At 39.3% G+C, this 12,567-nt stretch overlaps 1 protein-coding gene across 1 annotated transcript in view; it reads right to left on the reverse strand.

The window, feature by feature from the left end:
* AAMDC (adipogenesis associated Mth938 domain containing) overlaps positions 1–12,567 on the reverse strand; it is a 40,982-nt gene that overhangs the window by 13,813 nt on the left and 14,602 nt on the right. The gene's annotated exons all lie outside the window — the stretch shown is intronic.

Raw genomic sequence — 12,567 nt, forward strand, 5'->3', positions numbered from 1 at the left:
TGCATCTATAATCATGGTAGAAAAAAATCGGACAATTGTAGACTGTTCTACAAAACAACTGGCCTAGACATTTCAAAAATACCCATGTGATAAAAGAAGAAAAAATGGGGAGCAACTGAGTTCCTTGAGTATAATTTTATGATTTTGTCTGGCAGAAGGCTTTGTTTTAGTAGATACAGGCTGCAGTGTTTAGGATTCATATAAGTATCAAGTGTCACAATGTAACTTACTTTCAAATGATTCAGCAAAAATGTCATTGAAAAAGGGAGAGGGAATGGGGTAGGGTGTATGCCAGAGAAAGACTAAGTAAATATGGCAGAATGTTAACAACTGGTGAATGCAGGTTGATGGAATACAAGTGCTTATTTTTTATGCAGGTTTGAAAATTTTCAAAATTTAAAAAAAGGAGAAGAGGTTCAACCTAGAAGCAGCTCAGCACAGGCCTTCTGTTGTCAACGAGGTTTACAGGGTGAATGGGAAAACAAAAGCAAAAGCAAACAAATCCAAGTGGTAAAAGGGTTAGGAATAGCTCAGCTCAGCTGTCTTTCCTTAGGTAGCATTACCCTGAGCACCAGACCCTCTGGTGTCGTCAATTCTACAACCCTCTGAGAACTATGTTCTATTTTATACCTATTGCCTGTGTTATATATAAAAGTAAAACCACAAAACCAACAAAAGTTATAGAGGACATTTTGGGGACTTCAGGGAAATTTGAAGTTAGGCTATATACTAGATAATGTTATTGTACCAAAGATAATCTTATTTATGATAATGATATTGTAGTTATGTAGGAGAATGTTCATGTTCTTGGGAAAGAAATGCTGAAATATGATATCTAACATTTACACTCAAATGATTCAGAGGTCGGGGGAAGTGTGTGTCTGTGTGTGTTTAGAGAAGAAAAGTAATTGTTATACTTGAAATTATTAGATTAAGGGTATAGGGGAGAGATACCTGGGTAGCTCAGAAAGCATCTGCCTTCGGCTTGGGTTGTGCTGGGATTGAGTCCTGAATCAGGCTCCTAGCTTGGCAGGGAGCCTGCTTCTCCCTCTGCCCCTACCCTGCTTATGCTTGCTCTCTCTCTCTCTCTCTCTCTCTTTCTGACAAATAAATGGATAAAATCTTTTTTAAAAAAGGGTGTAGGGAAATTTACTGTGCTATTCATATAGGCATTGTATAGGTCATACGGTTTTCAAAATTAGAAGTTGGATCGGGACGCCTGGGTGGCTCAGTTGGTTAAGCAGCTGCTTTCGGCTCAGGTCATGATCCCAGCGTCCTGGGATCGAGTCCCACATCGGGCTCCTTGCTCCGCAGGGAGCCTGCTTCTTCCTCTGACTCTGCCTTCCACTCTGTCTGCCTGTGCTTGCTCTCTCGCTTGCTCTCTCTCTGACAAATAAGTAAATAAAATCTTAAAAAAAAAAAAATTAGAAGTTGGAGTAAAGTTTCCATATTTCCTTTAGTTGCCCTTGGATGGTTTGGCTTTCTCCCCAACCCCCCCTTTTATTTATTTATTTGTTTGTTTGTTTGTTTGTTTATTTACTGGAGAAAAAGTGGGGAAGGGGCAGAGGGGGAGGGAGAGAGACAAGTGGACTCCACACCGAGTGCAGAGCCTGACTTGAGACTCAAACTCAGAACCCTGAGATCCTGACTTGAGCTGAAACCAAGAGTGGGATGCATTAAAACTGAGCCATCCAGGCACCCCAGTTTGGCTTTCTTTTCATTTTAAACTTGTTATATTTTCCTTCTTGACTCCTTTCACCCTAACAAAAGAATATATACATGAATGACCCATGTATGTTTACACATAGTAATGTCTTCTCCTGTAAGACAATTATTACTTCAGAATAGAAATGAGCAAAGACAGTATGAGATAGTAGAAAAGATGGGCTTTACAGTAGGACTCAGGTTCAAATCCTAGTTCCAATAATGATTAGTTGTGTGATCCTGGAAAAGCTGTATTTGACTACATACATAATAGTTGTTTCATGACTGGTAGAGTTTTGGGAGGAGGTAGTAGTATTTAGTATTATTTAACAATAGTATTTAGTATTTTTATTTTAAGGACACTAGTTGAAGACAATACATTTTCTTGGTATTTCCATTATGTAATCATGATAAAATCTGCTATATATATTTTTTTATATTTTTTTCAAAGATTTTATTCATTTATTTCACAGACAGAGATCACAAGTAGGCAGAGAGGCAGGCAGAGAGAGAGAGAGAAAGAGGGAAGCAAGCTCCTCGCTGAGCAAAGAGCCCAACGCGGGGCTCGATCCCAGGACCCTGAGATCATGACCTGAGCCGAAGGCAGAGGCTTTAACCCACTGAGCCACCCAGGCGCCCCTATATTTTTAAATATTTTTTATTTTAAAGAGAGAGAGAGCACAAGTAGGAAGGGCAGGGAGAGGAAGAAAGAATCCCATGCAGACTCTGCACCGAGCCTGGAGCTCGAAGTAGGGCTCACTGTCACAACCCCAAGATCATGACCCCAGCCAAAACCAAGAGCTGGACCCTCAACTGACCATACCACCTAGACAAATCTTCCCCTTTTAAACTAATTAAAAAGGAATCACAACATGGGGACTTGGATGGCTCACTCGGTTAAACATCCAACTCTTGGTTTTGGCTCAGGTGGTGATTTCAGGGATGGGGGCTTGAGCCCCACGCAGGGCTCCTTGCTCAGCACTGAGTCTGCTTGTTCTTCTCCTTTCCACTCTTCCTCCCTCTTCTCTTTCCTTCCCTCTGCTTGAGTTCACACACTCTCTCTCTCTCTCTCTCAAATAAATAAATAAATAAAATCTTGGGGGAAAAAAAAGGAATTATAATGTGATTCCTCAGAGAAGCCTCTGCCTTTGGCTCAGGTCAAGATCTCAGGGTCCTCGGATCGAGCCCCACATCTGGCTTCGCAGAGAGTCCGCTTCTCCCCCCGCCCCCCTCTCTGCCTGCCTTTATGCCTACTTGTGATCTCTGTCAAATAAATAAATAAAATCTTAAAAAAATAATAAAATACAGATGGACCATACAAAGTGCTATCGTAGAGGCACAAAGTATTACAGAAATAACAAGAGAGCAGCTTGTTCTCACAAGGATTATCAGGAAGTGCTTCAGAGAGGAGATAATACAAAGGCTAAGAATTGAAGGACATGTAAGACTTCATCAGGTATAAAGGGAAGCAGGTAATTTCAAGTAAATGAAATGGTTTTAGCAAAAGTACAAAGGAATGAAAGATCATGGTAAGTTTGTAAGGGAGTAAGTATTTGGTATGGAATGACTAGGTCTTCAGGTGTGTTATAAAATATAGGAGATGTGGATTGAAAGGAAATTTTGGAAGTGTATCATTATAAAAAATGAAGTATCTACTATGTAACAGGCACTGTGGTAGAAGCTTTACAAAGATGAACATATTTAATATTCAAAGCAACCCCCTGAAGTATATTATTTTCCAGGTCCCACCCCCAAGAGATTCTGATTGAGTAGGTTGGGAGAATGAGGGAGATAAAGAACATGCATTTTTTTTTTTTAAAGATTTTATTTATTTATTTGACAGAGAGAAATCACAAGTAGATAGAGAGGCAGGCAGAGAGAGAGAGAGGGAAGCAGGCTCCCCGCTGAGAGCCCGATGCGGGACTTGATCCCAGGACTCTGAGATCATGACCTGAGCCGAAAGCAGCGGCCCAACCCACTGAGCCACCCAGGCGCCCAAGAACATGCATTTTAAACAAGCACTCTAGGTGATTGTGATGCAAGAGATTCATGAATGACACTGAGAAATACTGACTGAGAGAAAAGAATGAATTTGCATGAAGGTAAGTTGCATACATTTAAAAAATTTATTCTTCCCAGCCCATGCCATGCTCTTACATCAACCTATGAAAAACAGACATTATTATTCTCCTTTTATAGACAATTAAACTGAGGCACAGAAAGGCTAAATAACTTGTTTAAGGTTACCCAGCTAAAATGTGACAGTGCCAGGACTTACGAACCTAAATGTCTACTACATATCTCTATCTAGAAGCCCTAATATAAATTCAGGTTCAACATACACCATTTTCTCTACTCAGCCTTTGCTCTAAACATAAACACATTTATTCCTGCTCTGATATACCCAATCTCAATGAACAGCACCACCATGTACCCAGTTATCCATGCTAGAATTCTCCCTCGCCTGCTAAATCTAACAAATTGCCTTATCCTGTCAATTTCACCTTCTTAATAGTTTTCAAAGTCTCATTTCCACCCACACTACTACTGACTGAAAAATAACAGCTCCATCTATTGCCTATATCCCATCTAGCACAGTACTTTAATCCTTAGAGCAGCCCTGTGAAGTAGGCTGTCTCCATTATGTCAATGAAGACTCCATGGCCTTTGCAGTCCATGTCAGTCTGCCCCTATCTAGGTGAGCTATAGATCAACACCTCGGTTTTTCCTCTCTCTCTCCCAGCTCTTATCCCAACTAGAACCTCTAGTCTTCTAGACTACCTCCTCTTGCTTATCCTACTGACAAATAAAACTTTATTTTTTTTAAGATTTTATTTATTATTTGACAGAAAGAGAGGGAACACAAGAAGGCAGAAGGGGAGTGGGAGAAGCAGGCTTCCCACAGAGCAGGAAGCCTGATACAGGGCTCAATCCCAGGACCCTGGAATCATGACTGGAGCCAAGGCAGAGCCATCAAGGCACCCTGACAAATAAAACTTTAAAGATCAAAATTAAATTTATGGCAACCCTTTCCTATCTTCCTATTATCATCAATGGTACCTCCTCAGTTTTATAGGGTTTTTTAGTTTTACAGTTTTTTATAGTTTCAGTTTTATAGTTTTTAAGCTTAAAGTTTATATGAGGAATCATGATATAGTAGGAAGGAATGGGAAATAAAGTTAGAATGTGACCTGGGTTTGCTATTTGATTTCACATTTTTTTTTTTTTTAGCTCTGTGTCTATGCAAGTTATATAACTTCTCTGTCCTTAATTTTCCTTAAATAAAGGATGAGGTTAATAGTAATATTAATTCATATAGTCTTATTTGGGAAAAGCACACTATATAGTGTTAAATCCATTTCTGAGGAGGAAAAAAATCTCTTCAATGTGGCACACTCATAAATTAGTACTCCAATATATCTTATAGCCATAATCTGGATAATCTTTGTCAGACATATCAGTCTCCTGCATAAATCTCAAGTGACTATGCCTTGTCTACTGAATAAGGTATAAACTCAACACTACAGACATCTGTGAACCATCCTACTGCCTACGTCTTACACTCTGGCTTCACTCTATAAAATAATACAGTGGAGTCATTTGGTTCAAAAGCCTTATGTCTTCTTATTCCTCAGCCTTCTCTCATTCTACCCCTCCTATATCTCAATCCTTTTAACCATCCAGTATATTTCTTTAAGATCAAGGTTAGTAGCTAACAAGCAACTAGATGTTTGGATGGAAATGCTGACAGCATGTGGTTCAAAACCAAGGCATGAACAGAGAGCATGTGCTGAAATTCTCTTCTTCTGTGGAGCCCAGTTATGTAGGTATGACTGTTTACTATGCAGATTTATGTAGGTGTGATTGTTTATAATGTGATAAACTATTACACTTGAGGAAAATTTCTTTAAACAAAATGCCTGCAAATGCTGGATAAAAATAAGCATCCCTTGAAATGCTTAGCTGAGCTTGCAAAGGAAAGGGAAATTCCCAGAGGCCAAAGTGAAGAGACAGTTGAAAATCAGAATGATCAACTGATATTGAAGTAACAGCACTTGCCATTGTTACATTCTTTTTTTTTTTAATTTTTAATGAGAAATTTTATCATTGGAAGTGTCCGTCCTATAGAATGTGATACTCTAGAAGTATAAAATCATTTTGTTTACAAATTATATACATTTGGAGTTATAGTAAACTATTCATATGCTAAGGTTTTCAATATTCAACTATTTTTTCATTTGTGTACAGAGGTTTGTTTCAGGGGTACTGGTCTGTGATTCATCAGTCTTACACAAAACCCAGTGCTCACCACAACACATACCCTCCCCAATGTTCAACACCCAGCCTCCCCAGCCCTCCCACCCCCCCTCCACTCCAGCAACCCTCAGTTTGTTTCCTGAGGTTAAGAGTCTCTTATGGTTTGTCTCCCTCTCTGGTTTCATCTTGTTTCATTTTTAACTCTCTTCCCCTATGATCCTCTCTGCCTTGTTTCTTAAATTCTGTATATCAGGGAGATCATATGATAATTGTCTTTCTACAACTGACTTATTTCACTCAGCATGATACCCTCTAGTTCCATCCACATTGTTGCAAATGGCAAGATTTAATATTTTTTGATGGTTGTGTAATATTCCATTACACACACACACACACACACACACACACACACACACCCCACAATGGAATATTATTTATATATATGGGTGTGTGTGTGTGTATACCACATCCTTTACTCATTCATCTCTTGATGGACATCTGGACTCTTTCCATAGTTTGGGTATTGGGGACATCACTGCTATAAACATGGGGGTGCAGGTGCCCCTTAGGATCACGACATTTGTATCTTTGGGGGTAAATACCCAGTAGTGCAATTGCTGGATTATAGGGTAGCTCTATTTTTAACTTTTTGAGGAACCTCCATAGGTTGTGGCTGCACCAGCTTGCATTCCCCTAACAGTTTAGGAAGGTTCCCCTTTCTCCTCATCCTTGCCAACATCTGTCGTTTCCTGACTTATTAATTTAAGAGACACTCTGAGACTAGGAGGCAAGCCTTAAGCAAGGCGGGACACGGGAAATGTGACACCCCTCCCAAATGGGCAGCGTGCCCTTCTTAAACCCATCTTCAATAAAAGAATTGGCTGGGGTGCCTGGGTGGATCAATGGGTTAAAGCCTCTGCCTTCGGCTCAGGTCATGATCCCAGGGACCTGGGACCAGGCCTCACATCGGGCTCTTTGCTCACTGGGGACTCTGCTTCTTCCTCTCTCTCTCTCTCTCTCTGCCTGCCTCTCTGCCTATGTGTGATCTCTGTCAAATAAATAAATAAGTAAAAGAATTGGCCCAAAAAATCCAGGAAAAGGACAAAGAAAGCTCTCTGTCTCAGCCAGCGGGGGCTCTGTGTTGGGGGAAAATGTGTCCCCTGAGAATTTATAATCACAAACTTGCCTACACGTTACTTTGGGGTTCAAATGTACACTAATCAGCATGATCTGGGAAGCTCCCAGTCAGGAAATTAACTAATAGTTGTCCCAGATTGAAAGTAATGTAGGATGTCATGAAGAAACAAATATAAGTCTTTGACAGGACAAATGTCAAAAAGGACATAGACCATTCGGGTCTATGATAAAAAATTATTGTCACAGATAAAAAATTGTTGTCAACCTAGAACACCTAGAAAAATTAGAATTAATAAATGAGAACCTTTTCAGACAAACAAAAATGGAGAGAGTTTATCAAAAGATCCTCACTAAAGGAATTTGCAAGGATAGCAATTTAAAAAAAAGAAAGAAAAGAAAGAAAGAAATCAATTTACAATTGATCCAAATAGAAAGAAGGGGTGATAAGCAAGGAAACTGGTATACATGTGGATAAATATAAGCAAACATTGATTGTAACGATTAAAAAACAAAGTATCTTAATTAAATAAGAAAATAAAATTTCTACTTTTTTTTTTTTTTTAAGATTTTATTTATTTGTCAGAGAGAGCGAGCGAGAGCGAGCACAGGCAGACAGAGTGGAAGGCAGAGTCAGACGGAGAAGCAGGCTCCCTGCGGAGCAAGGAGCCCCATATGGGACTCGATCCCAGGATGCTGGGATCATGACCCGAGCCGAAGGCAGCTGCCCAACCAACTGAGCCACCCAGGCGTCCCTAAAATTTCTACTTTTAAAGGAACTAAATTATTGGATAACAATAATGTGTAAGATGGAAAGGAAGTGATTAGAGGAAAGCGTACTAAAGTAAAGATAAAAATTAATTTTAGACCTTAAGGTGTTATTAGGCTGAACTACACACAATTCCTAAATTCAACTCTTTTTCTAGAAAATATTGTTAATTTCATGTGGTTCAACCTAACATATCACGATTTTAAAGATAACTACTGAGAGGGCGCCTGGGTGGCTCAGTGGGTTGGACCGCTGCCTTCGGCTCAGGTCATGATCTCAGGGTCCTGGGATCGAGTCCCACATCGGGCTCTCTGCTCAGCAGGGAGCCTGCTTCCTCCTCTCTCTCTGCCTGCCTCTCTGCCTACTTGTGATCTCTCTCTGTCAAATAAATAAATAAAATCTTTAAAAAAAAGATAACTACTGAGAAAATAGAAATAAAAAGCACAGCTTACAAAAGAATAGAGAAAAGTAGAATAACATCTCAATACAAAAAAAGTGGACAAGAGGTGGTACCATTAATATAAAAGTGTGAATATGAAGAACAATGCAAAATATTGGTTGTGGCTACAGATAGGTATTTGAAAAGTATAAAGGAAATTCAGGACACTGATAAGGGTGGAGAGAAAGGAATCAAATTTCTAAGATTTTATTCTTAAAACTTGAATGTGAGTACGCAGGTCTATTATTCTTCCCAATTTGCAATGAATTAAACTTATTATGTTTAATAATACAATTTTCAAAGCCATTAAGTTACAAAGACAAAAAAAAAAAAAAAAAAAGAACCCCTAATATGTAGTGTTTTCCAGTTTCTGTGGTGTAAACATTCCCACGATATTTAAGATACCAATGTGACATCACTGAATGCAGAGTTAATAAGAGATGTACAGTAGCACATATATACTATTTTCACCATACAGGTAACAGTGAATATAAATAATTTCAAAATCAGAGAATATAGTAAAATAATTAGGAATAATGAATTTTCAATATATTACATAGGTCTTAAATGATTCACCTGAGTAAATATATAATCTAGTTTTTAATAATGGCTCCGTCTAAAAACTGGCTTACAAAATTCCTGAAAATTTAACAATCAATTCTCACAAGCCAGTGAAAGCCATGACCAGCACATCACTGTGTATGAATCCAAAACAGTTTTATTCGTCCATCCTTCCTTCCTTCCTTTCCCTCTTTCTAAGGTTTTATTTATTTATTTGAGAGAAAGAGAAAGAGAGAGAGCACAAGCAGGGGCAGTGGCAGGCAGAGGGAAAGGAAGAAGCAGGCTCCCTGCTGAGCAGAGAACCTAATTTGGGGCTTGATTCCAGGAACCCAGGATCATGACTTGAGCAAAAGGCAGACCCTTAACCAACTGAGGCCAGGTACCCCTGAAACAGTTATTTCTGATTGATATCAGAGAAAATGTTGTGAAGAACCTCTGAAAATCCTTTTTTTATAAAAGCAATGAGAATAATGGAAGAAGTAAAAAAATAAACGTACTCTGTTGTGCAGAAGTTAACAAAGGTTTCCAGGAATTTGGGGTGCGTTGATTAAAAAAAAAAATCACTGAAAAGTGAGCTTTGCCTAATTTTAACTTGCCCTATTCCAATCTACTCCATCCCCAGTTCTGTAGTAGCCTTGAAAAGCAACAAACACAGTCAGAGTGAAAACTACCTGTCTGGAAGTCACACAACATGGAGTAATAGATCAAAACTTTCTCAAACCTCCATTCCCAGAAAACTGTCATTATTTGACCAGTCTGATGGTTCTCTGGACAGCCCAACTTGTAGGCTGTCTTTATTTGATCTGACTTGGAGTTTACCCTGTAAATCTCTTCCCCCACCGCCACCTCCAAAGAAGTTTGTTCCAAACTATTAGAGACAATTTTTTTTTAAAAGATTTTATTTATTTGTCAGAGAGAGATCACAAGTAGGCAGAGAGGCAAGCAGAGAGAGAAAGATAGAGAGAGGAGAAAGTAGGCTCCCTGCCTAGCAGAGAGCCCGATGTGGCCCTTGATCCCAGGACCCTGAGATCATGACCTGAGCTGAAGGCAGAGGCTTAACCCACTGAGGCACCCAGGGAGCCCCAGAGACAAATTTTTAAAAATGCAGTTGCTTGATGCATTAGACAACAGGGGAAACAAGAGGTCATCCAAAAAACTCAAAAGGGAAAATTGGGAAATAAGATATCCACAGAGGGCTTTGAAAAGCTCTGATATAAACTCTGGTATTGAAATATATGTCCATGATTGTGCTCATGCTCAAGAATAACATGACAAGGCCCTAAGGTCACTGCTCTGGCTGACCTACATACCTACATAAGCAAGAAATAGGCAGAATTTTAAACACCCCGGCTGAGTGTGGACTACATGGCTCAAATTGCATACAGAGTCCCTTGGCAAACACTGGGAACACCTACTGGTTTCAGGCATATAAAGAAACCTCTGTCTAATTATTATTCTAGGAAACCATATTCAAAGAACTAACGGAAAGTATGAGGACAATATCTTAAAAAATAGAGACTATCAATAGTTAGAAATTATTTTTTAAAGGTTAAAATAGAAATGCTGGAGTTGAAAAGTACAGTAACCAAGTGACAATTTCACTAAAAAGGCTCATTAGTAGGTAAGAATCAGCAAAACTGAAAAATACATCAACTGAGACTGGCAATTTGAGAAAAAAAGGGAAAGAGAAGAAAATGAACAAAGCCTCAGGCACCTGAGGGACTATCATTTAACATACAATATACTCATAATGGGTATTACAGAAGAGGAGAGATAGAAGGGCAGAAAGGATATTTGAAGAATAACTGAAAATTCCCCAAATTTGATGAAAAACAATGTACACATCCACAAAGTTCAACATATTCCAAGTAGGATAAATTCAAAGTGATTCATGTGTAGACACATCACAGTGAAATTGTCAAAAGCAAAAGACAAAGAATTTTGAAAGCAGCAAGAGAGAAATGACTTGTCAAGTCAAGGAAACTTTAATAGTTGTTTCTCATTAGTAACCAATGAAACCCAAAAAGTGGGATGACATATTCAAAGTGCTAAAAGAAAAAGAATTCTATTTTTTATTTTTTTTAAAGATTTTATTTATTTATTTATTTGACAGACAGAGATCACAAGTAGGCAGAGAGGCAGGCAGAGAGGGGGGGTGGGAAGCAGGCTCCCCGCTGAGCCCCAGGACCCTGGGATCATGGCCTGAACCAAAGGTAGAGGCTTAACCCACTGAGCCACCCAGGCACCCCAAGAACAAGAATTTTAATCAAGAATTATATATCAAGCAAAATTATCTTTCAAAACTGAAGGAACAACTTCTATCATTACAGCACGAAGAGCTCCATGACCTGCTCCAAAATGAAAATTATTAAAAGAAACAAAGAAAAACTAAAAAAAAAAAACCCACAAAAAAAAAATTTTACACCCACCCCAATCAAAAAATAAAAATTAAAAAATTTTATCCTAGGAACAAACAGCAAATGAAGAAACATCTCTTTGGGACAATTTATAAATATTTGGTAGGAAAGGTGAGTATTTGTGGTTTTTCAGAAAGACTGCAGCCTGACACCCCACCCTCACCCGCCCTGCAACCCTGCTCCTAGCTTAGTGAGGTGGACACTCCATCCAGACTGCTATGGCCAAGAACACAGAATTGTTTCCCCACGCAGCTACCAGCTGGAAGGCTTCGTTCCTGGGAAAAACAGGACTTAAGCGTTTTTCATCCTGCCCCCAGCTGTCTGTGGCTGAGAACAAGTTCTAAGTGAATGTGGTCAAGAGCTAGGGGCTCTCTTCTTTCACCCAACCTCTACCTTGGGCATGGCACAATGAGAATCCTGGAGGAAGTATAATATAAGGGAAATGCAAGTTCAAACCACAATGAGATAACATTTCACAACCACCAAGATGATATATAATAAAAACAAAACAAACAACACCAAGTGTCAGTGAGGAGAGACTTAGAAAAATTGGAACCTTCATAATTCCTACAATCTAAAATGTAAAACAGTGCATTTGCTTTGGAAAAAAACTTGGCAGTTCCTCAAAAGATTAAATCTAGACTTGTCATATGACCAGCATTTCCAACCCTAGGTATATACCTAAGAGAACTTAATGATTCTATTCATAATAAAAGTCTAGAACAAGCACATCTATAGCAACAGAAAATAGATTAGGGGAGCCTGGATGGCTCAGTTGGAAGAGCATGCAACTCTTGATCTCAGGTTTTCAGTCTGAGCCTCACATTGGGTGTAGAGATTACTTAAAAAAATAAAATCTTAGGGGCACCTGGGTGGCTCAGTGGGTTAAAGCCTCTGCCTTCGGCTCAGGTCATGATCCCAGGGTCCTGGGATCAAGTCCTGTGTGGGGCTCTCTGCTCTGCAGGGAGCCTGCTTCCTCCCCCCTCTCTCTCTCTACTTGTGATTTCTCTCTCTGTGTCAAGTAAATAAAATCTTTAAAAAAAAAATCTTTTTTTTTTTTAAAGATTTTATTTATTTATTTGACAGATAGAGATCACAAGCAGGCAGAGAGGCAGGCAGAGAGAGATGAAGGGAAGCAGGCCCCCTGCTGAGCAGAGAGCCCCATGCGGGACTTGATCCCAGGACCCCGAGATCATGACCTGAGCCGAAGGCAGTGGCTTAACCCACTGAGCCACCCAGGCGCCCCTAAAAAAAAAATCTTAAAAAAAGAAAAGTAGATTAGCAGT

This window comes from Mustela lutreola, chromosome 1 (assembly GCF_030435805.1).
Source record: "Mustela lutreola isolate mMusLut2 chromosome 1, mMusLut2.pri, whole genome shotgun sequence".
Classification (NCBI taxonomy): Eukaryota; Metazoa; Chordata; class Mammalia; order Carnivora; family Mustelidae; genus Mustela; species Mustela lutreola.